Here is a 27,951-nt window from a genome sequence, read left to right on the forward strand (position 1 = left end):
GCTGTGTGCCACATGTGAGTCTGGTGCACACAGAAGTAGAAGAGGGTATTGGATGCCCTGGAACTACAGTTGCAGATGGTCATAAGTGTGTACTGGAAACCAAACACAAGTTCTGTGTAAGAGCCCTCAATGCGGTTAAATACTGAGCCGTCTTTTCAGCTTTGTATTGCTATAGTGTGTATATAGCTGCCAGCACAGCAGGTTTTTTTTTTTTTATGTATAATGTCCCCTGTATTAGTCGCTCTTTTCTTTGTTGTGATCAAATATACAACAGAAACAACTGTAAGGTTTGATTTGAGCCACAGTGTGAATGTAAAGCTATGTGATGGTTAGATACCTACTGGACTTTCAAGCGGAGGTGTCAATTCAGCCACAGGACAGGGGAGAGGAGAGCTTAATGGGGAGGTAGGACATTATGTCTTAGATCTAAGGATTGTATATATGATCCCTAGCATGGTTCTATTATGTTCACCTGGGCAGAGCGTTAGGTTCAGTCCCAAAGTATCTCACCTTCAGAGATAGAAGAGAACAGGAAGAGACAGCAAAGAAGAGGCAGTGAGTATTTAGAAAAATGAGAGATTGCCAAGAGGTGAGTTAAAAGAGTCAAGAAAAAAAATGTGTGTCAAGATGCAGTTAGGTGGTTAAATGTGACGGAGCTTCTAAGTAATCAACATGAGGACAGAAAAGTTTTGATTTTGGTCACTCGAGATCCATTCTGACCTTGACAAGAGCAATAAGCAAACACTCAAAGAATATTTATCCATATGTTTTGGCAACGGAAAATTTGCAGCATTGTTTAATTATGAAAGACTGAACAAATTTCCATATTTGTCAGTCTCCTACAGGGTTCAGGCTGGTTCCCCATCTGATGGCGACAGGCAACATTTTATGCCTTTAATGGAGAAAATGAGACATGCGAACACAAACAGAAAACATTTTCTCAATCCCATGTTGAGATCCCATCTATATCCAGTATTCTGGAAGATGATGAGGATCAAAGGCATTTGAGCTTCCGGAGCTTGCAGAGGAGATGTGGTCCTACAAGCTACATCTGGGAGAACATAGGAAAGTTGTCTAGGCAGATGTTTTAGATGTTTCCAGAGGTAATAAGGAATGGTTTCTACAGGCTGAGAGCCAGAGTAATTACTGACAGATCCAGTGAACTGCTTCAACAACTTGAAGGTAATTAGAGATGTATATATGTGGGTATTGGGAAGTAGTTGGTTCTGCAAATGACTGCTTGTGGCTCTGGCCTTTAGCAGGAAAGGGAGATTATGAGTGCTCTATGATCTGTGGGTAGGTTCTCCTTCTCATCAAGATGCGCACATTGAGAAGCAAATATACCTTAGAGTGGGGTACACGGGGAAAGGCTCAGAGGAGGCCTGGACAGCAGAAGAGCAATCATAGGTACAACAGATGCTTGAGAAGTAGAGTTCCATTTATTCTCTTGGTCAGTTATGTAGGATGATAACTGTCACTTTTGACATACAAGTGTCTGTGTGGGTAGTATGATCTACAGTCAGAGAAAAACATATGAACAAAAGCGGATTATCACATGGTGAGAGATGTTGGTTCATTCTGGAAATGGTTATGTTTTAGGAACCTGGGCTTCAGAAAAGAGATATTAGAAATAGAAATAGATTTAATGACAATGTATTGATTGTAATGAATACCCAGATTGCGGTTAAAAAGTCTCTGGAGAAATTACACAAAAAAATAAAAACTAATCAAGATTAAAAAAATAATTTCAGTAGGACTTGAGATTTCCAGCTCACAAATCCCTGTAACTCCAGTGTAGATAATCAGATGACCTTCTATGGTCTCCATAGGCACACACACACACACACCCTGAGAAGAAATTTGAGAACTTTTAATGCTTCATTCAGAATTATTTTTTTCTATAAAATATACCTGTTATAAAACTTATTGTTTAAAAAAAGGCCAATAATGTAAGAAACCATGTTTCTTAAATATTATCAATAATTATGCTTAGATTTTTTCCAAAGTATTTTACATAATATCCAGTTGGTCTGGACAAGTCCAAAAGTCAATGCTTATTTTTCAGTTATTTAGTAATAAAATAGAATTATTTCCTCAGTTTGTTTTTTTGTGAGCTAATTAGGAACATGAAAAGTTATCACACTGAGACCATTTTATTTCCACTATATATTTTTAGAAGTAAAAATAAATTAAAAACAGTTTTTAAAAACAAATTTAGCTTTTATAATCTAGTAAACTAGACATATAGTTTGTATGTTTGTATGTTATATGTTTATAAGTTATATGTTTATAATATGCATTGTTCCTTCAATGCCTGAATTTCTATTTCTTAGAGTGACTTATTGTAAGAAATTATTTAGATGGAAGTGTTTGGCTTGGCAACCTACACGTCTCTAGACTTATGAAAATATTTTTTAAATAAATTTCTCCAATAGAGTGGATATCGGCTTCCTAATCCTATTTCACTTTTCATATATATTTATATATATATTCATTGTTTTAGGTTTCTTGATAACACTTACCTAACAGTTCATTAATTACAATTTGAGTCATTGTGATACCTTATTTTTACTGCAATTCTGTGACATGGGTAATAAAACCGTCACTTTAGGGCAATAAAGACAACTCAGAAGACAGAGTCCACATCCTAAAACTGTAAGAATGGCCCCACATCTGCTCCCCTTTCCCCATATGTGAAGCTCTCCTGTCATATTCCCAAGTGGTCTCTGTGTTCTAGATAAGTTGCTACCACACTTCTTTAAGCATGTACTGCTTTGAGAATCAAACCTGGCATGTCTGATTATCAGGTCTCTGCCTCCCGTAACTCAAATTCTTCTGTTTTTCAAACTAGGCACAAGTAAGGGTCTTGTATGGAACTGAAGCATTGCAATTTTTGGTGGAGGGGTATAAGACAAAAGAAGGTTATTTTCATCTCAGTTCCTGGCTGGTCACAGTGTTCCATGCCACAGAAAGCCCTGAATGATTCCTTCCGAGGAGAGACTGAAGCCAAGAATTAGCACTCTTCCTGGCCTGAACTGCAGCTGCAGGCAGGTTGTTCTCCTCTTTGTCCAGGCAGGCAGGCAGGTTTTTATTAGGTCAGCTGCAGGCCTTAGTTGGAATGCAAAATGAGAGTCGCAGACAAGAAAGAACAGAAGTATTTCTGTGCATACTGTATATAGAGAGAGTTTCAAGTTTTAGGCAATCCGAAGCTTTATGCATGTGTGCTGTTAGGGACGATTTATTTTGTAATATACAGAATACAGTCTGTGTAATGCTTCATTAGGCAGTTTCCTTCATTTTATGAACTTGAATGTGCTGGAACAAAGCTAAGAGAAGCCAATCACGAAAGTTTTGGAGTGATGGTTTTTATATGAATGAAAGCAGTCTCTTATGAGACAACATCAGAAACTATACCATTGCTCATCGTGGTGTTGTATGCCTTAATCCCAGAATTTAGCAAGCAGAGGCAGGTGGACCTTTCTGAATTCCAAGCCAGCCTGAACGACCTGGTGATTTACAAACCAGCTGGGTTACACAATGAGAGACCTTGTCTCAAAATAGAGAAGAGACAAATTAGAAGGTCATGTTCCCTGACTACACAGCAGTGAGCATCCTACATGGACATAGAGTATCAACAGTCGAGCAGTTGCACATCATTGCTGTAGTGTACATCACCAAGTTGCGCAAGTATAACGGATAGGTTATATATAGAGGAGAACCAAATACCCAGGGGCAGCCTACATGATATAAGATAGCTAGAGAGTTGGGTGGTGGTGGCACATACTTTTAATTCCAGCACTCAGGAGGCAGAGGCAGGCTGATTTCTGTGAGTTCGAAGCCAGCCTGGTCTACAGAGCTAGTCCCAGGACAGGTTCCAAAGCTACACAAAGAAATCCTATCTTGAAAAACAAATAAACAAAAAGATACAAGATAAATTCAAATGAAACAGAGAAAATAACAATAATAATTGAAATGACTTTCTAATGGAAGTAAATATTCTGGCAGGAACTTACTAGCAGGGGACATAAGCTTTCTGTAGAAGTTCATTAGAAATGTATATCGTCCCCAAGACTGAAGTCCCAAGGCGGCTTAAGGCACTATTAACCTTGGGTGCTTTGCCCGAAAACCCAGGGGCAGTGGGCTGTCTATGCTTTTGTGTCTGCTCCTTAAAGGGAGAGCATTTTGTGTTAGACTGCATGTGTAGAGGCATAATTAAGATGCTCTGATCCCGTGTGTCTACTATTCTAAGAATTAGCTGAGAGAGTGTACTTCCAGGATGACAGACCTCTGTGCAGAAAGTACTTGTAGGGACTTAACTTCATCTGACACCCAGGTTTGGTCTGCTTGGTGCTTTTCCAAGGCTCTTCAGCATTCCCCAGCCTTTGTAATAGAAAGGATCATTTCAGCTGTGGCGTTTGATGTCCTGTTTCTTGCATGAGATCTAATTGCTCTTAATAATAATAAAAACTCGGATATTGAAGTAAATGCTGAAAGATCAGAGAGACAAAGGAGCAAGCTACAACCAACTTCTACCTTGGTAACTCCTTAGCTGAAAAGGGGCTCAGCTCAGGTCTCCTCCCACCTATATTTCTCTTTCCTCCCAGCCATATCACTTCCTGTCTACAGACCTCCAGACCTCTATGGCTAACTAGTGGCTAGCTTCCCCCTCTGGTCTTCAGGCAAGTTTTATGTGTTAGAGTATGATCAAGACATCACCACACTGGTTCATTTCAGGGACCGTGCTATTACCAAGTATTATATTCTATGTATAGTCCAGCTGCTGAACTATTATTTTTACAGGCATACATTACGCGGGCTATGAAGTTGCTAGTTAAGATAATGGAAAATGTTTAACTGCATTAGAATCTTGAGAGACCACTGTTATAAAGTTGCTTCCAAAATTGTTGTTAATTACATAACAGAGGACTCTACATGTTTTTGTGGCATTTCAAATTCTGATGGTCTTCCCCCAATCAGTGTGCTGTGCTGGTCAACGTTAGTCACTAACCACAAAGCAGGATCAATAAAAAATCTGGGTAGGCATATCCCCACCTTGCAATATGTTATTGTGAGCTAAATAACAATACCCAGTGAATCACATCTTTATATTATGGAAATAGGAAGTAAAATTTAAATATGTCAAATAATTATAGGAAGATAATATTTAGAAATTTTAAATGATATGTTTGAATGAAATATGTAAGCAAAAAATATTTATTAATATTGAAAGAAGAATAACTTTATATAATCTCTGATCTAAGAAATATAATCTTAATGGTATTAAATATCACAACCAATTGAACAGCCCTTTAGAAATAGGAGTAAAATTTAAAGTATTAGCCCTTGGCCAACAGCAAAAGTTCAATATATAAAGGACATAAAATAATGAAAGTTTTGACTTGTTATTATACTAAAGCAATTGTAAGGTATGTTAAATTAGATACACATATAAAGACTTTAAATTAAAATGTTATGTTTTATTCATCATAGATCTTTGCATTCATTTCCATATTTTAGAATGTTCCATTCAATCCACATCTTTGTTACTGAATTTGTTGATGTTTTCTTAAATTTGTACCTGACATATGAATCTTATTGCCTCACTCCTGGTCCTGGCCTGGTACTAAATAGCTGTTTTTTATGAAGATGGCAAAAGTGCCATATTCTTAAGAATGCCCCCCAGCAAGTGATTTTTCCTTAGCCTGCTGGCTCAATTATTTCTATGCAACATTATTAAGGAAAACAGAGAACCATATGTTGATGGGAAAAGACCCAATAACAGAGAATTGTGAGGTAAGGTCTCTTGAATTGCTCTACACTTTGTCCAGGACGCCTGACAGTAATGAAACTAATATAATAACCCAATCATAACTGGAGTTGCTCTGTATCCTGAACTGTGACCAAGTTTGTATGCTAATGAGGGCTACCATATCTACCAGTATCTCCAAGGATACCAAGCTACTTCCTGGAGAGAAGGCCTCTTAAGGAACTCAGTGACGTTCCCCATGACTAGGTTATTTGGACACTCACCAAGTCGGTCATCTAGGAAAACAAGTCCTCAGGCGCAGTGCTTCACTGAGAACATTTTCAGAGGAAGTAATTCCAATCCCTCTCAGTCTTTCTGAAAGTCATTTTGGGTGAACTGTTATCAGTACTGGAAACAAAAGGCTAGGAGAGGAACATTTGCAGTAACAATGTACACAAGAATGAATCAGAACTTCAGAGTCCAGGGACCACTGTAGGGAATACAAAAGGCTTAGAAGGTAAATAATTAAGGAAAATATGACCATGATGTTGTCAATTGTGTATAAAGAGAGATGGCCATAGATTGTGCAAGAGACTGATCCGATCTGATGAATACTGTTCTTTTTGCTATTTGAGCCATGTTGGAAAATATGAAGCATGAAGCTTATGTAGAATAATAAATATGAAATATAAAACTTAGGGATGGGTACATTAGGAAACTAATGATGCAGACTCTTCTTTATTAAGGCTTCCATTTTAATTATTTGTTTTGAAATCTCTGGAGGCAACTCTGGGTTGGCTTACCAATTCAGAAATCTCAGAGTGTTTGTTGAGTATGTGTTGTATAAGCCAGCTCCAAAGAACCTTAAAAAGAAATCCTGCTGGGTCTCATGAGACCTTTAGATTTCTGTGCTATTGTAACAGCATAGTGCAATAGAAATAAATCTCAGCATACTGGAACATGGCACATTGTTGAATGATCAGAACCACTGTCATAGCATGTTATATGCTGAGGTCAAACAACTCAGCATGGTTCAAAACCAGAACTGTCTTCTTTAAACCATCTCGTCACTATTCTGGAATTGACTACACCCCCCCGCCCCCACCCAGACACACACACATGTGTGAGTGTAATTTGTTGAGAACTTATTTTCAACTAGGATTAATAGACAGTGTTATTATTTCTTTAGTATCATTTCAGATATTTTACTAGTTAGAGTAAAATGTGTTGTATTAGTCACGGTTCACTAGAGGAACAGAGCTGTTAGAATGAATGTCTATTGTGAAATAAACTTGTTAGTTTGGCTTATGTAAAACAGTCTGGGCAGACCAACAGTGTCTATCTACACGGTGGAGAGGCCAAGAGCTGGGATGCTTCTCAGTTTAAGAGGCCAGATGGCTCAGCAGCTCAGTTTGGCACTGAAGACCTGGAGAGTCAGTGGGCAGCCCCTGGGGTTCTATCTGATGTTAGTAGAGGATGGCAGCTTCAGAGTCGATGCTCTCGCAAGCAAGGAGTGACGATGGGTGTGTAAAAGCCACAATGCTCTCTCCTCAGATACCTGTCTTTGGCCATCATCAGAAAGTGCTACCTATTTATGGGAAGTGCTTTCCACCCTTACTCAACACTTTCCTGGAAAACTCTCAATGGGCATACAAAGTGCCATGCCTCTTAGATAATTCCAGATCTAAAAAAGTTGACAACTAAGACTAACCATTACATATATAATTTAAGATGAATGCATTCCTCTTTGGACAGCTCAGGTAGCTATAGGAGGCCCAATACTATTTAAACAACTTATACCAATATAGAAAATTCTCAATTCAGAACTATTAAATTATAACATGAAAAAGTGGAAAAGATATGCAGTGCATCTTTTGTGAGTACCTAGGCTGTAGCAATGAAAAGCAGTGTGGGACCCCACAGTTTGATGGTAACCTATAGCACTACACACAAGAAGATATACAAAATGAATAATATAGTGTTATCTAAAATTGTGGCTTGCCCCAGTGATTTCAAATCAGATCATTTCTACAATACATCCATTTACCTATTGTGATGGTATGTTCAGTTTGTATGTATATGGTATAAGAAAAAAGCAAAGTGAGTATATATTGTTTTTTTAAAAAGTGCTACATGTCTGGAAGAATGAATGACTCTATACCTTTAACCTGTAAAAATTTTCTGTATTTCCAATTTCCTAGCAATCCTATCTTCTCTGTCAAATGTTCAGATTCAACACAAAGGGATATAGATCTCTTTAGGCACCTTGATAAGCCTCAAATCAATTTTCAATAGATATTTGGAAACCACTGAGTAAATTTAAACAGGTCAATAAGATGACCGAGGCTGTGAGAAATAAATATTTACTTTGCAATCAGAGTGTAAATAAAGTGGGAAGAGAAGCTAAGTAGAAAGTTCTTGCAAATGTCAAAAGAAGTTTTCATGAGTATGAAGACAGTAAGACTGAAAAGCATGTAGGCTTCATTAAAATAATCCACTTTATACAGTAAATTGAAAGAAAATGCATTTATATTTCAAACCGGGATAACTGAGAAAGAAGGAATTAACAAATAGTGGAGTTTAGCCAAGTATCACCCATAAAATCTGATGTACGTATATCATCTCACAGTAACTAAATAGAACTCATGGAAAAGGAAAAAAGTTGTCCAGAAGCTGACAAAGGGCAAGGGCGTGGTGAGTACAGAATGAGAGAACCTCCACCAGTATTTGCAGCACCAAGAATTGAGCATCAGAATTCTGGGACTGAAAAGAGAGATCTAGAAATGATCATCGACACTTTGGAAGCATTGAATGAACTCAATTATTCAGAAAAAGACACAGAGTTGACAATTAAAACTGTGGATCTTAATTTTATTGGGTTGATGGAAAAAAAACACAACTAATGATGAATTAGACAAGGCAATAGACAACTAGAAAAATGCCCAAAATAGTGCTAACATACAAATCCAGGAAAGTGTTTTACAGAGAAGGGATTTGACAGGAGTTTATGCTGAAAAGAAAGTGATTAAGATAAAAGTGAAGAACAAAGTCTCCTGGTTCAATAGTGGCACAAATGTTGCAGAGGTAACCAACTATTTCTTACTCTTTCTGGACTAGGGCCTACTCCACTAGGTGTAACCCATTCCTGGAACTTTTAATAAGGCCAAGTTCTGAGGCTGGATAGGTTATAGGCCTAGAGAGAGAACCAGATACAACTATTCTGATAAATGGACACAGCCTTAAAAATAACTCCTCATAACTTATTTCTATATTTACAGAATATTGTATCCTCAATCCTCATTAGAGAAATTTCTTCTGAGAGGTGACAGTAAACACAGAGACCCTCTGATCATTAATGTGCAGAAAACAAGAGACTGTGTAGTGATCAGATCTCAACGGGATATACATATCACACCTCTCTCACCAAGCAAAACACAGGGAACTTCTCAGAAGAGGAAATGGAAGAGCCAGAGGTGGTTGATGAGCTCAAGGAAACAATGCACAGTAGGGCAGCTACCCACGGACTCACAGGGCATTATTTTTTTTAATTAAATATTATTAGCAAATTAATTATTGCCACTAATACTTTACTACAGTTGGTTTTTAAAACATTTCCTTTGTTATCATATGTGGGATACGTCCAAACAAAATATTATATATGACCTGCTATTGCTCTTATGTTCTGATAATGTGATAACTGCATTAAGTGCACAGTCTTTACAATTAATACAGACTGTATATTAACTATAAGGCATTCAAATCAGAACACTTCTATAATAAGCCTTACTAGTTATTGCTGTGGACCATTATGCCAAAAGGAAAACGCACATCTATAGTTGCCCTTACCAGCTGGTGCTGACAGTGAAGGCGTCTACACCATGGGCATCTGTTTGATCTAAAACTTTGAAGGACTGGGTTTACTTAAAATTAGCCACTGTTAAAATGTTGAAATACTATATATTCAATATGATAACTTCTTGGTCCTGCTCCCAAACCAATCCCAATTTTAAAAGATGAGTCTTTTAAATTTTCTTTTTGGAAAATGTATCAAATAAATAAACTCCATGTACTAAATTCTGTTCTTTAAAAAGTATTGCCATGCTTAGAGATATGAATCAGTGAGTACTTGCTGCTTTTGCAGACGATTCGAGTTGATTCCCTAAATCTGGTTTCGGGTACCTCGCAGTCACCTGTGTCCCCAGATCTAGGGCTTCTGATATCCTCTTCTGGCCTCTGCAGGCATCTCTAACATGATGAATGCACTCTCACAGACAGAAACACACACATAAAAATAAATCTAAAAGAAGTAATGTAGATTTCCCCACGCTGTTTAATTTTATGAGCTCAGCTAACATGTTTAACTCTTCAGTGTAATTTAACTGCTATAGAACTTGGTTCATTAGGAGAACACTTAGTCTTCTACCTTAGACTGTGTTTTTATATTTCCCTCACCCTTTTAAAACCAATTTTTTTTTAATAATTGAGGTTAAAGCAAAATTTCAATTATTTTTTGATGAATGTTTAAGGAAGTAATCCTTTAATAATCTACTATATTGAAGAGCTGTGTTTAAAATGTCTTATCTACTCTATGAAAGAAATAATTAACACTTAAGTCAAGAGCCTAAATTCTTTTTAAATTTTTACTATCATGTATATTTCTTTGGTTACTTTTCTTTCTGTGTATCTTGGTTTGGAGAAATTTAAAAATATTTAAGTAACTGTTTTAAAACTTAGGAATTTGGATAGTCCAGTTTTGCTTGTGCAATTATTTTCTTTGTCATAGTTTTGGGTGCAAAGTTATTATGCCTCTTTGCTCTGAAGTCTCTCTTACATCTTGATGTAACCCTACTATACATAGGTGAGTAATGACCAGGCAGCTCACAGTTTACTTGGCTTCTGTTCTGTTGGAATTTACCACATTATCCTAATCACAGAGAACACACAACCATGCTTTAAGTCTAGAAACCAACATGCTGAAGCTGATGTGTGCAAACATGGAAGCCACACGTCAAAATCAATCATAAATTGATAGAGATTTCTATTACAGCATAAGCCCCTCATTATTCACACAGATGTAAGAGGATTGCTTCTACAAACACTGGGAAATTTTTATGGTTGTCATTGTGAGGGGAAAACAAGCAAGCATGCAAAAACAAAACTAGAGAGCGATGAATGGTGAAGAACAAATGCACCACAGTTGTGAGCTGGTTCCTGTGTTAGCTATAAAAATAACAGACTCTTCATATTACAAAAATTATGTTATTCAGCCTGCATGGCTCATTATTTATTGCAAATTTCACAAAAGCAACTATTTACAGCATGTGCCTCCATCCCCATGATGTACTGTGTCATATTTTGTAGTGCTCATCCTTGCTATTTCTCTATTATTTCTTTGTTTTGAATATCTGTTCTCTATTATTAAAGATGTGCCTAGAACACAGTTCCTGCATTCTCCCTATCTATATACATTTGAGACTCAGGATGAATATAGACTTCCTAGGGACCTCTAAAATAATTAAGCCTGGTATTTCATTTATTGGGCATACATATATGAGTAAGGCCTCAATAACCATCTTAAAACTCATTGGCTCATCCATTTCTTTATCCCTTAGTTATTCAATGTATATACTACTCACCCATAAGCCACTCACAGTTCACTTTGGCTGTCAGATTGACTCTTGTGACATTAAAGAAGTACTGTTGCAAGAACATTTGTTTTGCTTAATAATGAGCCAGAGTTTAAGGGTACACAGGCCAGCAGTTCAGATATACTAGACAATGATGACAATATACTTTTGTTAAGTGAAATCATAGAAGCTCAACAGAGAAAGAAAGAAAAAAATCAATCGTAAAGATTTTGTTAACTAAAATATGTCAGATTTACTTCGAGTGACCTTCAAATCCAACTTTCTTCTTTGTCTCCATTCTATGTCAGTTATGGTTTTTTTGTTTTGTTTTATTTTGTTTTAATGGAGAGGAACATTGTAATTTAACAGCGTCTTCATGGGCAACTTAAATAAGAACCTAACCTTCCTTGGCTTTCATACATCTGGGATTCCACCAAGGAAACTTATTACTTAAGAGGTAGATATCCGGTGTCATTTGGATGTGTAGCTACAAGGAAAGGAACAATTAGTACTGAGACAGAATATCAACGACAATCCTTAAAAGGCTTGTTCTCTATTAAATGTTCTAAATTATCAGTGACTAGGATTGGAGCTTTAATTGTAAGTTTGCCTTCCAAGAAGCTTGCTACCACTTAAGACAGCCTTTGAAATGTCTTTCTTCAGGGTTGAATCCCAAAGGAACGTTTTCCTGTTGTTGAGAAAAATTAGGCAAAAAACAAAAGTCCACAAGGCTAAATGAAACGAGATAAAATGTAAGTGTTCTTCTGAAAGAAAACATTGAATATGCAAGCCACATTTGCACTTTGGCTTTGTCTGCACACCACATGCAATGTGATGGACATTTGAAGCAGGACATGCTTGACTCCAGTAGGGGGCCTCTTCACAGATGAGCACTGCTGTGTGCTGCCCTGTCCTGGGCTCTGCTTCTGACAGTGCTGTTTGGACTCTTCAGGCTATGACTGTTCCCACAGTTTTAGTCCTGAGACACAGCACCTTGAAAGTCTTGAGACTGGAATTCAGTCTGCCTTCCTAAGATATCTAGGCCATTCATGTTTCCCTTGAAAGGGCTTCAAGTCAAAATACAATGGTAATTTTTTATTCCATTCAAGACCAAGGCCTTGCCACATCCCTCCCCAAGTTTGGGAAGACATAGTCAGTCAGTCCAGGAATGCTTTGCTCTGCTGGTAAACCAAGGTGTCCCTCATATTGTCTGCCAGTGGAACAGACAGAGCTTCCAGGACTTGAAGCCACTGTCAAGTATTTATGGACAGGGGGTTCAGTAGGAAAATAGTCTTATTTGGGGGAATAGTGTAAGAAGTGACCACTGTTGGACAAGATGGTCACAAGGACCTATCGGCATAGGAAGAGAACATGCAAGGGCTGTCACACCTGATGCACACAACTCACAACTGGGAAAACATGTTGACTTACATGTTAAGTCACATGAATGACTTAGTTTGAGGGTTAGGCCTATTAGGGATTTACCCTTAAAAGATCTGCCATATCAGACTTGTTTCCAGTTTTATGGAATATTAGAATAGTCAATATCTACAATAAAATTGATACGTAATTCTCATTTTCATGGAGAGACATTTTTCCTTTTTCTATTTAGTGTGTATATGTGTGTACATATGTATGTGCAGCACATGTGGAAGTCAGAACTTGATTCTCTCCTTATACAATGTGTATTCAGAGAATTGAACTCAAAGTCATGAGGTTTGATGGCAAGCTCCATTTTCCTGGTGAGACATCTTCCCAGACCTTCATTTTTCCTGTTGAAGAAAAAACAAATTCGAGACTCATGCAAAACTCCATAAATAATAATGGAGAATTTTCTTGAAAAATCAGATCTCCGTATTTAAGTGCATTGGTTTTGGTTAGAAGCCCAAGAACCACTGAGAAGAAAGGAGCAGTGTGGTTCCCTGAATACAACATTCAAGAGTCCGGCTTTCCTTTGAAAGGAAATCTAGGTAAAGATGCTGTAAGTCTTCCTTCAGAAAGGAGGATGAGTCATGGGTGAATCAGGCTTTGCTTTCTACTAGAAAGCAACCCCACTCTCGCTGGTAAGGTGACCTCTGTGAGAAAGCGCTGACTCACATACAAACAGCCAGGAATGGATCCAAATACGTGAAAACACAATGATGTGAAAATATCCATAGCATTTAAAGCTCAAATGAGCAACTAAAAGAACAGTAAATCTCAGGATATAGGCGTGAACTATGGATAAACGGATTGGCTCTTTGGTTAAGGCCACTTACCGTTCTTCCAAAAGACTGGAGTTCAGGTCCCAGCACCCAATTCAGGTCACTAACAACCATCTGCAACTCCAGTCCCAGGTTATCTGATACCCTCTTCTGACCATTGTAGATACCTGTGGCATACACTCACAAAGTCATGTACACATAAATAAAAATAAATTAAAAAGAGTAAATGCAGTAGGCTTCCAAAGGCATCCCTACACTGGTAGGTGAAAGTTTATGAAGAAGCATCTGTGAGATGGGACAGAAAGCCTCCAGAGGAGATAAAGGAACAAGAGAAGGCACATTTCATGTAAGCCTCAATAAGACACAATAATGTTGCACTTTCAGCCTGGGGCTTTGTCCCTCTGGGCATTTTTCTCAATTGTTAAATAGAAAAATCAGTCTTTCTTTAGTTTGAGGCATTAAACCTAGTAATAGACCTAGACTGGATATTCATCAGCTGTCCTTGATTAACCCTGCTGTTCTCTGTCAATGACTGTGTAATAAATACTCCCACATACTTATTAAAGATGAACCTAAACATTTTGTTCATTCGGTTATTTCATTATCTCGTATGGGTTAAAGGATTGTTAGCTATTATTTGTAGTGAAGGAGCCAGCAGACCTGCTTTTCATCCTGCCCGGCTCCCGCACTGCTAGCTTTACAACTGAAATAACAACACACAAATTGTATTCTTGTAAACACTGAACTCTCACATCTTGATTAACCCATTTCTAATAATGTGTGTAGCACCATGAGCTGGTGGCTTACCAGGAAAGATTCTAGCCTATGTCCATCGCGGGTAGTAGAATCAAGGCGACTGACCAACTATGCTTTCTTTCTTCCAGCATTCTGTTCTGTCTACTCCACCTATCTAAATCCTGCCCTATCAAAAAGCCAAGGCAGTTTCTTTATTAACCAATGAGAGTAACACATAGACAGATGACCCTCCTCCATCAATTATTAAATCTGTTTTCCACAAAATTTCTCTTTCACCATCTTTCATTCCAACAAGGCTGAAATAAGCCACCAAAATGACATAATAGTATGTGGTGCTGTTACGGTATCAGTAGGTCAACGTAGTCGCAGAAGGACCTAAACATCGTCTTTGGTTACCTTGCGTAATAACCAAAAGTAGGGTCGGCCTATTGATTTCCTCAGTGCCTGCTCAGATTCAGGTTTCTGTATCCAGTTTCAGATTTTATCAAGAGGAAAGATATTTTTCCATTATAATGGCAATGACACAAGCAAACCAGCCAAAACTTGGGAGTCCAGTCCTTTCTGTTCTCTTACTCACATTAATTTTTCATTGGTTTTCTTGTAAGACTGAATATCCCATAAATGTCTACTTGAATTTGATGTTTGACTTGTCATAAAGAAACTGTTGGTCCTTAAGTTTGCATGATGAGACATAACAATGTCTCAGCTGATAGATCTCTATCAGTATGCATACTGATGTAAAAGAAGACCCCACCCTTCCAATCTAGTTTCCTCAGTGTTCTCCACTGTGAAATAGGACATTAAATGGTTTTATTTAAAGCATTAATTTTTAATAGAAGATAATGCTGAATAAGATGTGGTTTAGATATAAGCAATTAGAATGAAGTGAACTTAAAAAGAGGTCAAATGTTCTTAACTTAAAAGTATTCACTAATTTTCTAAATGTGATTTAAAAATATACTGAAATCATATGGTTCTGGCCTAAGCAGAGATTAATGTTACTAGGGAATAAAAATGAGGCAGATATTTGCTAGAAAATTTTATAAATGTTACCAGAAGTCAAAGTACTTTAATCCTCAAGTTAACTAACCATAGCATCATAATATTATTATTAATAATTATTAATTTATAAATGTACTTTAGACTATTTCTGAAACTGAATTCAGAACCACCCTGAGGTAAGTCCTATATATGATCATGTGTACATGTTCATTCTAAGGAATAGAGGCTTATGGCGTCATATGTAATGGAATGTTTGTTCTAAAGTCCTGAGGGCTGGCAATATTCTGATTGATGATAAGCATTCAACAGTAGTGTTTGCTTTACGATGTCTCACATTTAAAAGATAACCCAAATATGTAGTGGACTGCTTATGTTTTCCCTACAAGTACATATATAATAACACTGTATCCCCATACACAAGAGAATCATAAAAAAAGTTACTTAAACTGTGTAATGATCAAGTTGCTGATAGAAGCCAGAATCTAAGGTAGGATGGAATAAGGAGGTCATGAAGTCATTAACAACAGCAATAATGTGTTGTATTTGTTACTACAGTTCATGTGTTGAACTATGTACCCTAGATACTTTGTATCCTTATTCCATCTTCCTGCCCTATGAAACAAAAAACGTTATCATCATCATTGTTAGTCCCTTTCTGAAATGAGAAATCTGAGGGTCAGCTTGGGTTGTATAGCTGGCAGTGGTGCAGTTAGTTCCTTGCTTAGGTCTGTTGAATATTTAACTTTTGTTTCCTTATAGCTAAGTAAACTACTTGGAAGGGGGAAGAGTTAAGCAGCTTTTGGGGAGTCAGAAAAACACTGAGTAGAAGGAAGAAGACGGGCATTCACTGTGATATGATGACGACTGAAAAAAAAGCAAGAAAGAGGATACAGGTAAATGTTGTGCTAGAGAGAAAGAAGTCTGCTTGGAAAAATGTAACCAAGATTATGTAACCATAGGGTGGAGCTGTGTGGACTCCCTTTGCTGGTGATTATTCTAGTCTTGTTAGAACGCCACACACTGTCTTAATTTTGTCTGCCAAAGTTTAGTGAAAGAATCCACAGTCTAGCTGGTGTGACCGAGTTTTTAAAAAGTAACAATGAGGCGCTAGAATTGCACTGTCATTTTAAATAACCAGAAATGAATGCCTGATTCTAACAGAAGCAGGAACAATTGAGAGGAAGGTGCACAGGGTGTGGCAAAGACATCAGCCAACACAACAGGGCTGTGACAGAGCAGGTGGACACAGTAATAGGGACACCAAGGAGTGTGACTTGCAGTGCAGAAGTGTTTCAGCAGGGAAGAGATTGTGCTTGGTTCCCTTACCACTATGGAAGCTTCAGTGAAGAGTCAGAGCCGGAGCCATCTATTCTGTTAGACATTGAAGAATGAGTGAAAAAAGAGGTAAAGCTATGGTCTTAACTCTGTTACTATATATATATATATGTGTGTGTGTGTGTGTGTGTGTGCGCGCGCGCGCGCGTGTATCATATTAGAGTTTGAAATTTCTCTGGAAGAATAAGTATACAATTGTAAATATGTGCTTTGATATTGTAAATATATTTTTCAGGGCAGTATTTGAATAAAATATGGCTGTATCTAAACTTGAAAGTGTGTGTGAGAAAAAGCAAGTTAAATAAATGTTTTATCTCTTAGGCCTCATCTTAAAGTCTTAAAGGCTGTGTAGGTTTCATTTATCTCTTTGGCAATAAAATGCTGATTTCTTTTAAAATAAGATAACCTATGATCATCCAATTCAGACCTCCTAACACAGATTTTGCAGAGCAGACTTGGCTAGTTCACTTCAGTTTCTTACACCTGGTATTCCAACCTTTAAGTATGGTTCTTTGTCTGCTATTCTGTTAGCAAGGATGCTTCAGGCGTGGAGACTTTAAAACTGTTTATATCATGGAATCAAAACTCACCTTATTTCATTGTTCCATGCAAGGTGTGAGTCAGAGGGCAGACAAGCATGAAGATAAAGAAGAGCTGGGCCTCGTGGGATACACTTTTGCCTCCACCACCATCCCTCACTAGCGCCCGGACTAATACCAACATTTTAAAAATCTTTTTTCCTAACATTATCAAAAGAAACAGAGGCTAGAATTATAATGTGCAGAGTGGTTAGAATCCTCCTGCCTTGAATTTTATTGAACATTTCCACTCATGAATTACATCTGTCAAAAGGATTTATATAGTACCTATGGTAACTAAATCCTGAAATAGACATAAAGAGACCTATATAGTAGATTTATATTCTCATGGTTCTCACCTGTGTGTGTAAATTAACACCACAGTAGTGCATGCACACATGTCATAGAAGCCCAAAGGCAGCTTACCCTTCCAGATTGCGTAGATTAAGATCCCTAAATACCCTCAAGGAAATGGAAATCCCAGTTCATGCAAATTTAAAAATCAAAGTGTGAGTTATCCATTTTCTCCTGTTTTTGTCAGGTACTCAGTCTTCATATTGTGTTATGAACATACTTTCAGAACGCAGGGATATCAAGTGTGCACGGCAGTAGTTGTGGTTTGCTCTTTACTCTTCACAAAGTCCGAACAATCAGGTATTCATGAAATTTGTTGAGTGACAGGATGGAGAGGTGGCTCAGGGACTAATGCCTAGAGAGACGATGGTTCAGTGGATAAACATTTGCTGTGCAAGCATGAGACCTGGGATCCCAGGAACCCATGTAATGCTGTGTACAGTGCATGTCTGCAATCCCCGGGCACCTGTAGGGAAATGAGATGCAGAAACCAAAGAATCCCTGGAAACTCTCAGGCCACCTCGCCTGGCAGGTGCAATGCTAAATATCAAGAGAGCCTGCCTCAAATAAGACGGAAGATGAGGGCAGTCCCAGGGTTGTTTTGGAGCCTTCCCAGGCTCACATGTAATGCTCACAGTGCTCATATTCCTGCAAAGGTGCACATATGTGAACATGCACAACATACACCCCAAACAACATGGGAGATGAAGACAATCCCTAGGTTGTTTTCTAACCTTCCCAGGCACACATGCTTGCTCATAAATGCTCATATTCCTGCAACAGTGCACATATATGAACATGCACACCATACATATAAAGAAGCTGAGTAGAATGACCGCAACTTTCTTGACAGTTTTACTGTATGCTATAAATACAGTAAATCAATTCTGTTTTCTTAAGAATAAATTCAAATAGGTCAAAAAATTACAGAAGGGTGGCCATTCTCACAGATGCAATATGAAAATCTGTATACATTTAATTGTGAAAACTTGCTTTTCAAATGTGGTCCTGAGGTGGTGAGGAAAAAAACCAAAAATTCAAAGGGGATAACGTGAGAGCAGGAATTGGTGATCATGATGCCATCAGAGAGCTGGGAACTGCGCATCAGCTCAGGGTGGTCCCTGCTGAAGTCTAAGAAGAAAGGTCTACAGAGAGCCAGGGCAACATTGTGCAGAGAAGGCTTACGAGCAGCAAACTCCGCGGTGAGAAGATACATCAAGGAAGTATACTATCCACACTCTGTCACTGGTTGGATTTGGAGGTGTCAGTTTCTGCCTCAGCTTTGATGTCAGAACTTATCGGTGTGGTTTGACAAATGTTATTCAATAATTCAGACTGTATCTGGGTTCAGAGTAATTTGGTGAAAAACAGTAAAATCCTTTACATTTTGAGCCCCAAGTCAGTGTTCCCAGCATAAAGTTCTTTTTATGAAATGTGTATGTGTGTATGTTCATATGTGTGTGCTTGTTCTTATGTGTGTATGTTAATGTGTGTATGTTTATAGGAGTACATGCGTGTGTTCATATGTGTACATGTTCTTATGTGTGTGTTCATGTGTGTATATGTGTTTGTGTGTTCATGGGTGTATATGTTCTTGTGTCTGTGTGTATATGTTCATGTGTGTGATTGCAAGTAGATGTTACTACTGCTTTTTACCTTTCTTGAGATAGGTTCTCTTTGTGGCTCCCTGCCTCTGGATGCACTGCTTCAACCCCTAAGTAAGGTTATAAAGAAGTTAGTTAATAGTTAATAATTGCAAAAATTAGAAATAGCATAAATGAGCAAAACCCAACAAAACCATGATAGTAGTATAAACTTCATCTATTGGAATAACTAGACAAAGAAAAAACAAGTATTTTTAATATTGCATTAAATTTCTATTTCTGTCATGATCAGTTACCCCAAAAGTAGTATTTTAAATAAAAGCTATGTTAAAATAATAGAATATATTTTTATATTATAAGTTGTATTATAGGTCTATAGGCCAGAGCCACAGTATGGGCATCACCATGTGCTTCCTGTTAATTCAATTGCTGGCAAAACTCAGTCTCTTTACCGCATATATAAAAGGACCCAAGTCTTTTTTTTTTTTTTTTTTTCTAAGAGCTGAAGGTTGCTCTCACTGTGAAGGCACCAAGTATTTTGCCTTGTGGGCTCATCTACATCTCCAGCATTTGAGAAGACGGATTTAATTCTTTATGTAGCCTCCCTCTCTCGCCTTTTCATTCCATGTAGAGTGTTTCTGCTGAATATGAAACGTTCAAACAGTCTGTGTGTCTCTCATATTCTATGTCACAAAGATTCTTCTCATTCAATGCTAAGTGGTTGCCACAGACATTGCCAAGATTGATGGTCCTACTGTTCTATTTCTGCTGAGATTGCTGGAGGAATTTGGGGAATGGGAGTCATTCAAAGGAGAAGGCATTGAATACTGTTCAAGGAAATGTGGGCATTGGAGAGTATCTAATTATCAGAGATCCAGAGTGTAAGAAAAGTGAATTAGGATTAAGGCAATAGAAATTACATCTACATTTCACTGATGGAGACCAACTACGAAGAACTGACAGTAGCCAGAGGAGCAAGGGAGAGCCCTGCCAGGGGAATCTAATTAGACTAATGAGAGATAGCTAAGGAAGCAGAGATGATATCTGGGATGGATGGGAATGTACTGTTTAGCTGGAGAATTGTGTCTCTCTGGAAATAGCTCCTTCATCATGCTACTGACTTCCATCTTTTAATTGGTGTTACTCTGAAGGCCTCCTAGTTCCCTTTCATGCTTTAGTGAAGTTGGCCATGTCTAATAGCTAATAGGTGTGATCATGGACAAACCTATGACTTAAAGAACTATCCATTACTGAGTACATATTCATCATCAGTTCATTTTGATACTCGTTATCAATCAGGTGCCGATGGGACATGTGGCTTGTATAAAATCTATCCCTCTATCGATTTTACATTTATATTTTTCATGAATTAGAAGTGTAACAGAGTAATATTTCTTATGTATCAAACAAGTGTACATTTGCTTATTACTTTTGAAGCTTAATAACTTTCAGTTTATATGACTTTCAACAATTTCACAGGTTTTTCTAAATAGTTTATTCAGAACTTGGAAACTATTATTAATCAAAGTATTTGCCATCAGACAGTACTCACTTCTCCTCTTAGCACTTTGGGAAATGCTGTGACAGGATTACAGCTGTCCTCTGTCTTCCAAAGCCACTGGGGACTATTCATTACATTATATTATTGCATTTCTATTGCACAACTGAATTACTTTGGATTTTTAATAACTTGAATTCCTCTTCAACTAGAATAAATTATGGAGTAGATATTAAAAGCCATTATTTTGCTTTTCTAAGTATGGCTAATGGAGTAAATCTCATGACTTTTCATTCATTTCATCAAGACAAAAATTGCTTATTAAATAAAAGGAAATCTGAGCATGCCCAAGCGATTCACTGCTTAAGATTCCCTGTGGTATAAACCAAAGGACTGAGCCTTTCATAAACAAATACAAGATTTGTTTTCTCAGAAAGCTGCACTATAATGCTCATGTGAAGGTGTTTTTAATGAATAGTAGATTATTGAGTTTTTCCTAGATGTACAGTTTTATCTGGAGAACATACTAGGGTCTTATGGCATTTTTGATGTAGAGGATTGAAATTGAAAATAAGTGTGAAATAGAATTGGTTTGAACATGGATTTTATAAATTACTAGCCAGAACCTTCTTACACCTGGTGTTTCACTAGACTAAAGTACTTCTTTGGTGTCAGGCATGCTGGTATGTGCCTTGTTCCAGTACTGGAGCAGCTGATACAGTTGGATCTGTGTGCCTTGGTCTATATCACAAGTTCTAGGCCAGCCAGTGATATATGAGGAGACTCAGTCTGCGAAGGAAGTTATTTGGCTTCAGGAAGTTGAGGAATTCCTTAAGGTCCTCTCTGCAGATCTCCGCCCATTCTCCAGTTCCTACAGGGTTACCCCAGCTATTGCAATCTGTTTGTACTCTAATAGCCAACCAGTGAGAAAGTCACAGGATCCCAGTTTTCAGCAACTACAAACAAGCTACTAGAGCAATGTTAGTTTCCTAGCTCATCCCAACTGGTGATTTCCCATTACTCCATGGGTGAAATGACTGAATATCATCCATGCAAACATTTGAGCCTCATGATCCCATGTGTCATTTAGGATCCGAGACAGTCATTGTGCTTATAATATCCATTGTGGTGTTCCCAGAATGGAGAGACTCCCCTTCTTCAGAACATCTACGATGCCTCTGAACATGAGTCAATGGGAAGTTATGTTTTCCCTCATGGTGACCTCTTAAGGCTTCTGCTCTCTTTTCCCACCAGTAGCCTCAATCAGGAGCTGAAGTTCATTCAGAAAGATCTTTATCAAAGTGTAAATATCACCTTGGAAAATCTGTTAGCATCTCTATGACCCACTCCAGTGGAGGCTTGCTAATCCATAATTTAGCAGGTTATAAATGTTTCTGTTATTACCTTCTAATAAGTGACTAAAAACAAATGTCTCTATGCCAAAACTGAGGTCCTTTCTAGGTATTATCAGAGTTAGGATGAAATTTTTGGCTCCAAGAAGTCTGGGCAGCAAGATTGAGTCAAAGAACTGGAAAGGCTGTTCAAGAGACCAGCAATGGAGAGGCAAAGGAGGGAGGGCACCTCATTCTCTGGAGATCTTATAGTGCAGAATAAGAAAGACTGATCTAAAACTTATCTGCAGAATGCTTGTATTATAGGAATACTCATTTTTATAAGAAACAGAAGAAAAGATTGGGGGTTTCCAAATCAGTTTGGTCTGGCTGTGGTCTACCTATCCTATGCAGGCATCTCATAGTCTCCATACAGACTTCTGTTGGCGTCAAGGCCTCTGCCCTTCAGATATTGGTTTCAACAATTTTTCATAAGACTTCATCTTCTGATTTGTTCTTAAAAATCAAAATCTGTAGGGGAGAAAGAAACAGAAATAATAAAAAGAAAAGAGGGAGTAAGAAACAAAATGGAGTTAGCTAAATGAGAGATGGGACATCCTTCAAGGTGATCTTTTAGAGTCATTAAAATACCTCTTAGTCTCCTTCCATCATTTTACTCTGAAGATCCTAGAATTATCTTCATAAGCATTTGTAAACTTCCTATCACTGTATACTGTATAACACAGTCTTACTATATATTACTGGATCCTCCTAATCTTGTCTTCCATTTTTAGTGTTTAGTTAAAACCATATTGCTACTTTTCCATCTTATATCCATATATAATGAGTTATAAAATGTGTATCGGAAGAGGGCTATGTCTCCTACATCGTTGGATTCTTTTCAGACTGTTTAGCATAAGATCCTGGCATGAATATTAATTGCTACATGATGATTGCCTCTGTGATGACTTTAGACTTGATTTTTTCCAGATGGAGATAATCTGTGTTTTAGGCATGACTTTCTGCTATTGCACTAATGCTATTCTGAGCTGCAACTTGGCATGAGATACAGATGAAACTCTAATCTACCTATTTGCATTTTGATTACTGAATCACCTATCAGTGAAGAGCACTTGGATTACTGAGAAATTTTCCTGAACTGACAGAATAATTGCTCTCCTCTTTCTCAAAATGGAGGGATAAAGATATATTTGTATGTGACATTGGATCATAGTGAAAAGACTTAATTTTTTAATTTTAAACCTCTACTAATAACTGTGATTGTTTAAGTGAGAATTGTCCCTCGTAGGCTCATGTGTTTGGGGGAGGTTTAGGAGGTGTGGTCTTTGGAGGAAATATGATGCTGGGGGTGAGTTTTGAGAGCTTCTGGACTCACCCCACTTTCAGTTCGTTCTCCCTGCTTGGTGCTTGCGGCTGGAGATGTGCCCTCTCAGCTTCCTGCTCTGCTGCTGTGCCTCCTGCTTGCTGCCATGCCTCCCTGTCATGATGGACTATTTTCCTTCTGGAACCAAAAGCCCACATAAATGCTTCTGGAAGTCATTTTTGGTCATGGTGTGTTCTCATAACAACAGGAAAGTAACCGATATAGTAACTCATCTTACAAGCCTCAGCTAATGTTTTGAAATATTCTGAGACCGTTCATATGTAAAATTCAATGTCTTATTTTCTCTTCATTTTGTTTTGAAAGCAAATCCTTTCACGTAAAATTCTTTAAAACATGTTACTTTTAAGCAATTTGGACACTTTCATGGTTATGGTATAGATTGCTTTCCTGCTGCTTAATGTAAAACCCATTTTATTAGCATTGATGCAAAACTTTACCTTTGTATTTATCCCCCTAAATAATATGATGTAAATATGTGGAGAATTCTAACATTGCGGGTTGAAATATGATTATTTAATATCCCTACATCAAATCTGGAGATAGTTTTGTAGATTTATGAGTTATGTAAATCAAATCTTGTCAACTGTGACCCCTGAACGCTGTCCAGCGTGGTGTTGCTGGTCCTATGGGCACAGGGCACAGTCTCGTACTTGGGAAGGCTGACAGTCGCTGCTCTTGGTTTAACTGTTCTCTGGTCTCATAGGAGAGACAGGAATACTTTTTCACTATATTGCTCTAACAATTAATAGATTTTTAGTATCAAACTGCCCCTTGATTCACAACACATTGTCTTGATTTATTGTAAGACTTACTTTCTGTGTTCTTTTCATATTATGTCTCCAGTGACACCATCTCTATATTTTTTATGTTTGGTGTCAGAGCTGTATATACAACTCTGTAAATACGAAAATGTGACCTAAAGCACATTCTAGAATTACAAAGAGACTTGAAGTTTAATAATAATGGCTCACCTTATAAAATCCAGCAGCTAAGACTTGAGATGACAGATGATATGTCAAATTTATTATGCAAGCATAGCATTGAGTTCAGACAAACAGGACAAAATACAAACTTTATATTTTACCATATAAAATAAAAGTTCTACAAATAATCCATTATAAAAATGGGGTACAGACCTAAACTGAGAACTCTCAACAGAGGACTCTAAAATGGCTGAAAGACACTTAAGGAAATGCTCAACATCCTTAGTCATCAGAGAAGTGCAAATCAAAACAACTCTGAGATTCCATCGTACACCTGTAAGAATGACCAAGATCAAAAACACTGGATACAACTTATGTTTGGGAGGATTTGGGGTAAAGGGAATATTCCTGCATTGCTGATGGGAGTGCAAACTGGTACAGCTCATTTGGATGTTGGTATGGCGATTTCTCAGAAAATTAAGAAACAACTTTCCTCAAGACCAAGTAATTACCACTTTTGGGTATATATCCAAAGGAAGCTCAATCCTGCCACACAAACATGTGCTCAAATATATGTGCAGCAGCATTATTTGTCATAGCCAGAACCTGGAAACAACTTAAATGCCCCTCTACCGAAGAATGGATAAAGAAAATGTGGTACATTTACACAATGGAGTACTACAGAGCAGAAAAAAATAATGACATCTTGAGATTTGCAGGAAAATGGATGGATCTAGAAAACATCATATTGAGTGAGGTAACCCAGACTCAGAAAGACAAATATCATATGTATTCACTCATAAGTGGTTTTCAGATATAATACAAAAAAAAAACCAGCCTATAGTTCACAATGCCAGAGAACCTTGACAACAAAGAGAACCCTATGAGAGACACACATGGATCTAATCTACATGAGAAGTAGAAAAAGACAAGATCTCCTGAGTAAATTGGGAGCATGAGGGCCATGGGAGATGGTGGAAGGGGAGGGAAGAGAAAAGGAGGGTAGTGAAGAAAACTATATAGTTCAATAAAAACAATTTTAAAATTAGTTCTAAAAATGGAATAGAAGGGATGGCCTTGACATCAATTCCCGGGAAGCAATGGTAGAAACTTGAAGAAGACCAGGTACAACAACAGAACAGAAAGTGAGTGGTTACTGCTGCTGCTGCACCAGTACCAATCTGCAGAACAAAAAAAAGGACTTCCTTGTTCTCAACATTCCTTCTTTGAGAACTGGGTAAATCTCCCTACCATGACACTCCCTCTCTGGGGCTATCTCAGCTACAGGAGACCACAATTCCACTAAACTAAATGAGAATTACCACTTCTAGAATACTGGCATTTCATTGTACCAGGAAAGCTCCTAGAAGGCATGACCTCCAGGTATCAGCTGCCAACATCTGTGGGCTACCTACAGAGACAGGAACTAGTGCCCTTCCCTGAGCATAAAAACCAACTCCATAAGAAAGAAGCTGGGTCTTCATTCACTCTTTCTCTTCACCACCTGGCAGCCCTCTGGATATCCAGGATTCTGTTACTTGGTTATCTGTAGACAAGAAGGGAGTTCCAGTGCACTCTAAACCCCAGGGAAAGCCTTTCTCTCTATCCCTTTTGTACCAGCACCCGACAAAGCAAATGGAGCCCAGTAGCTTTCTCATATGTCTCCGTAATTGCTCTCCAGCTCAGAAGCCCCTCCTAAAATCCCCACAGTGAGGATCCCAGAAGACAAGTTCTGTCTGTGTCCTAGCAGTGTCTCTAAGTCACACTTCAGAGCTAACACTGAACAGCAACATTGTTACTCCTAGCTCGGGGGGTCCCCATGATTCCTGACTTAGTGTTAGACACACCCTGCAAGAGTGAGGCTTTCCCACACCCAGAGCTAGAGTAGCAAAGAGCCCTTTTCCTCCATTGATTTATTTTTTATTGTTTAAACAATTTTGTTTATCGGAGTTAGAGGTAGTAATTTCGTACTTAGTGAAGAACTTTGAGACAAATTTCTACACATCAACATGAAAAATATGCACTTAGTTTAGCAATTAGTTAATAACATTTAACAACAATGTTTGCTTTTAAGATAGCCACACTGATCTTAGATTTTGCTTTGCCTAAGTTTTTGAATTATTTTCAGACATCGCTACTTATGTTGATCCCTTTCTATGTGTAGGTGATTACTCACCTCCATTCAGTTTCTAAGTAGCATTTCTGCTCCCATTTATCTTTGAGATAGAAAATTTATGGATATGTAACAGTAGGAAAGTGAAGAATTAAAGAAGACAGCAAAAGAAAAATGTTTCAACACAATGCACTGAAATAATTGGCCCAGACACATCAGAGGATTGGTTTATCTGCTGGATACAGGAAAGAGGAGGATTTGTTTAATTTCCAAACTCCTTACTTCTGTATGACTTTTTATTCTGATTTAAATAATTTATCTTATGATTTGTCTTGACTTACAATTGTTTATGTTGTTACAGACATAGATATGTATTTAGCTACAATAGATTTTTAACCTGCTATAACACTAGACAAAGTGGTACACATATTTAGAAAACGTTATCATTTGTGTAGTTAGAAGTAAGTATTTGTTTAGCACCTATGATGTGGAGACGATCAGACTGTGTCCGTAGATAATGTGGAACCAAGAGATGTGGCACATTGTAACTTCAAGTATTAAACTTTGAAATTCATAAGGCAGACAATCTGTTACTAAGTGGTGTCACTCATTTGATCATTTCTGTGGATTGGAGGTCCAAGGGTGCCACCCCTACTGCTTCCCATGTGTGGCTTCCTCTTCCTGAAGGAATTTCTCTTTCATGCACTGGGAAATCACTCAAATGGATGAAATTGTTCCTCATCTTCTTACTCAGCCGTTCAGGGAGATGACTCTATTATTCCTGCTTCCTCTAAAACTGGTGCTTATTTTTATCATAACACCCATAGAGTGCTATCACTGCTGACATTTGTTCCCAACCCTGCCCTTTAGGTCAGTGGGTTGGCGAGAAGTCAGGTGAGGAACTTTAGATCATTTCTATTGCACCTATTTGATAAACACTTCAGAGTTTAGGGTTTTATTCAGATATGTGAAAGACCAAAACAAAACAAAACAAAACAAAACTTCAGGACCTTGACAAGATAAGAAGTGTGGTTTAATACCCCAGCGGTAGCTCAAAGAGAAACTCAGCGCAGGTGACCACGTTCTCCCGGCAGCACTTAGAGTGAATAGCCTTAGTTATGTTGTGAGAGACAGGAACATTATTTCTGAGTTTCTGAAGTGTGTTGAGAGCGATGGTTCAGTTATAGCCTCAACAAAGCACAAAGGGCAGTTTGTGTCTGTGTCTAAATGGGGGATTGTTGGGGAAGAGCTGTGCCAGCCAGTGCGGAGTGGAGAGGATTCTGTTCCTTTCAAGATCCATTGCTTGCTGACTTGCCTGAGTTCCTGCTGTTTTATAGCCTGTCCGTTGAATCAGAAAATAAATAACTTTCTTTCTTTCTTTCCCCTTGAATTGGTGGTGAGAAAAATCTATAATTTACATGAAACCGAACTACAACTATTGTCATTAAAATTACAGTCCCCTGGAATTTTACCCA

General features: G+C 37.9%; 1 protein-coding gene across 3 annotated transcripts in view; it reads left to right on the forward strand.

Annotated features, from left to right (window-relative positions):
* Cntn1 (contactin 1) overlaps nucleotides 1–27,951 on the forward strand; it is a 266,999-nt gene that overhangs the window by 47,344 nt on the left and 191,704 nt on the right. The window contains exon 1 of one of the 3 annotated variants that reach the window (XM_057791548.1): nucleotides 16,596–16,739. The exons of the other annotated variants lie outside the window; for them this stretch is intronic. The gene's annotated coding sequence lies outside the window, so the exon portion shown is untranslated. Of the gene's footprint in view, nucleotides 1–16,595; nucleotides 16,740–27,951 lie in introns of those variants that run through there. 3 annotated transcript variants of the gene reach the window in all.

This window comes from Chionomys nivalis, chromosome 17, assembly GCF_950005125.1.
Source record: "Chionomys nivalis chromosome 17, mChiNiv1.1, whole genome shotgun sequence".
NCBI lineage: Eukaryota > Metazoa > Chordata > Mammalia > Rodentia > Cricetidae > Chionomys > Chionomys nivalis.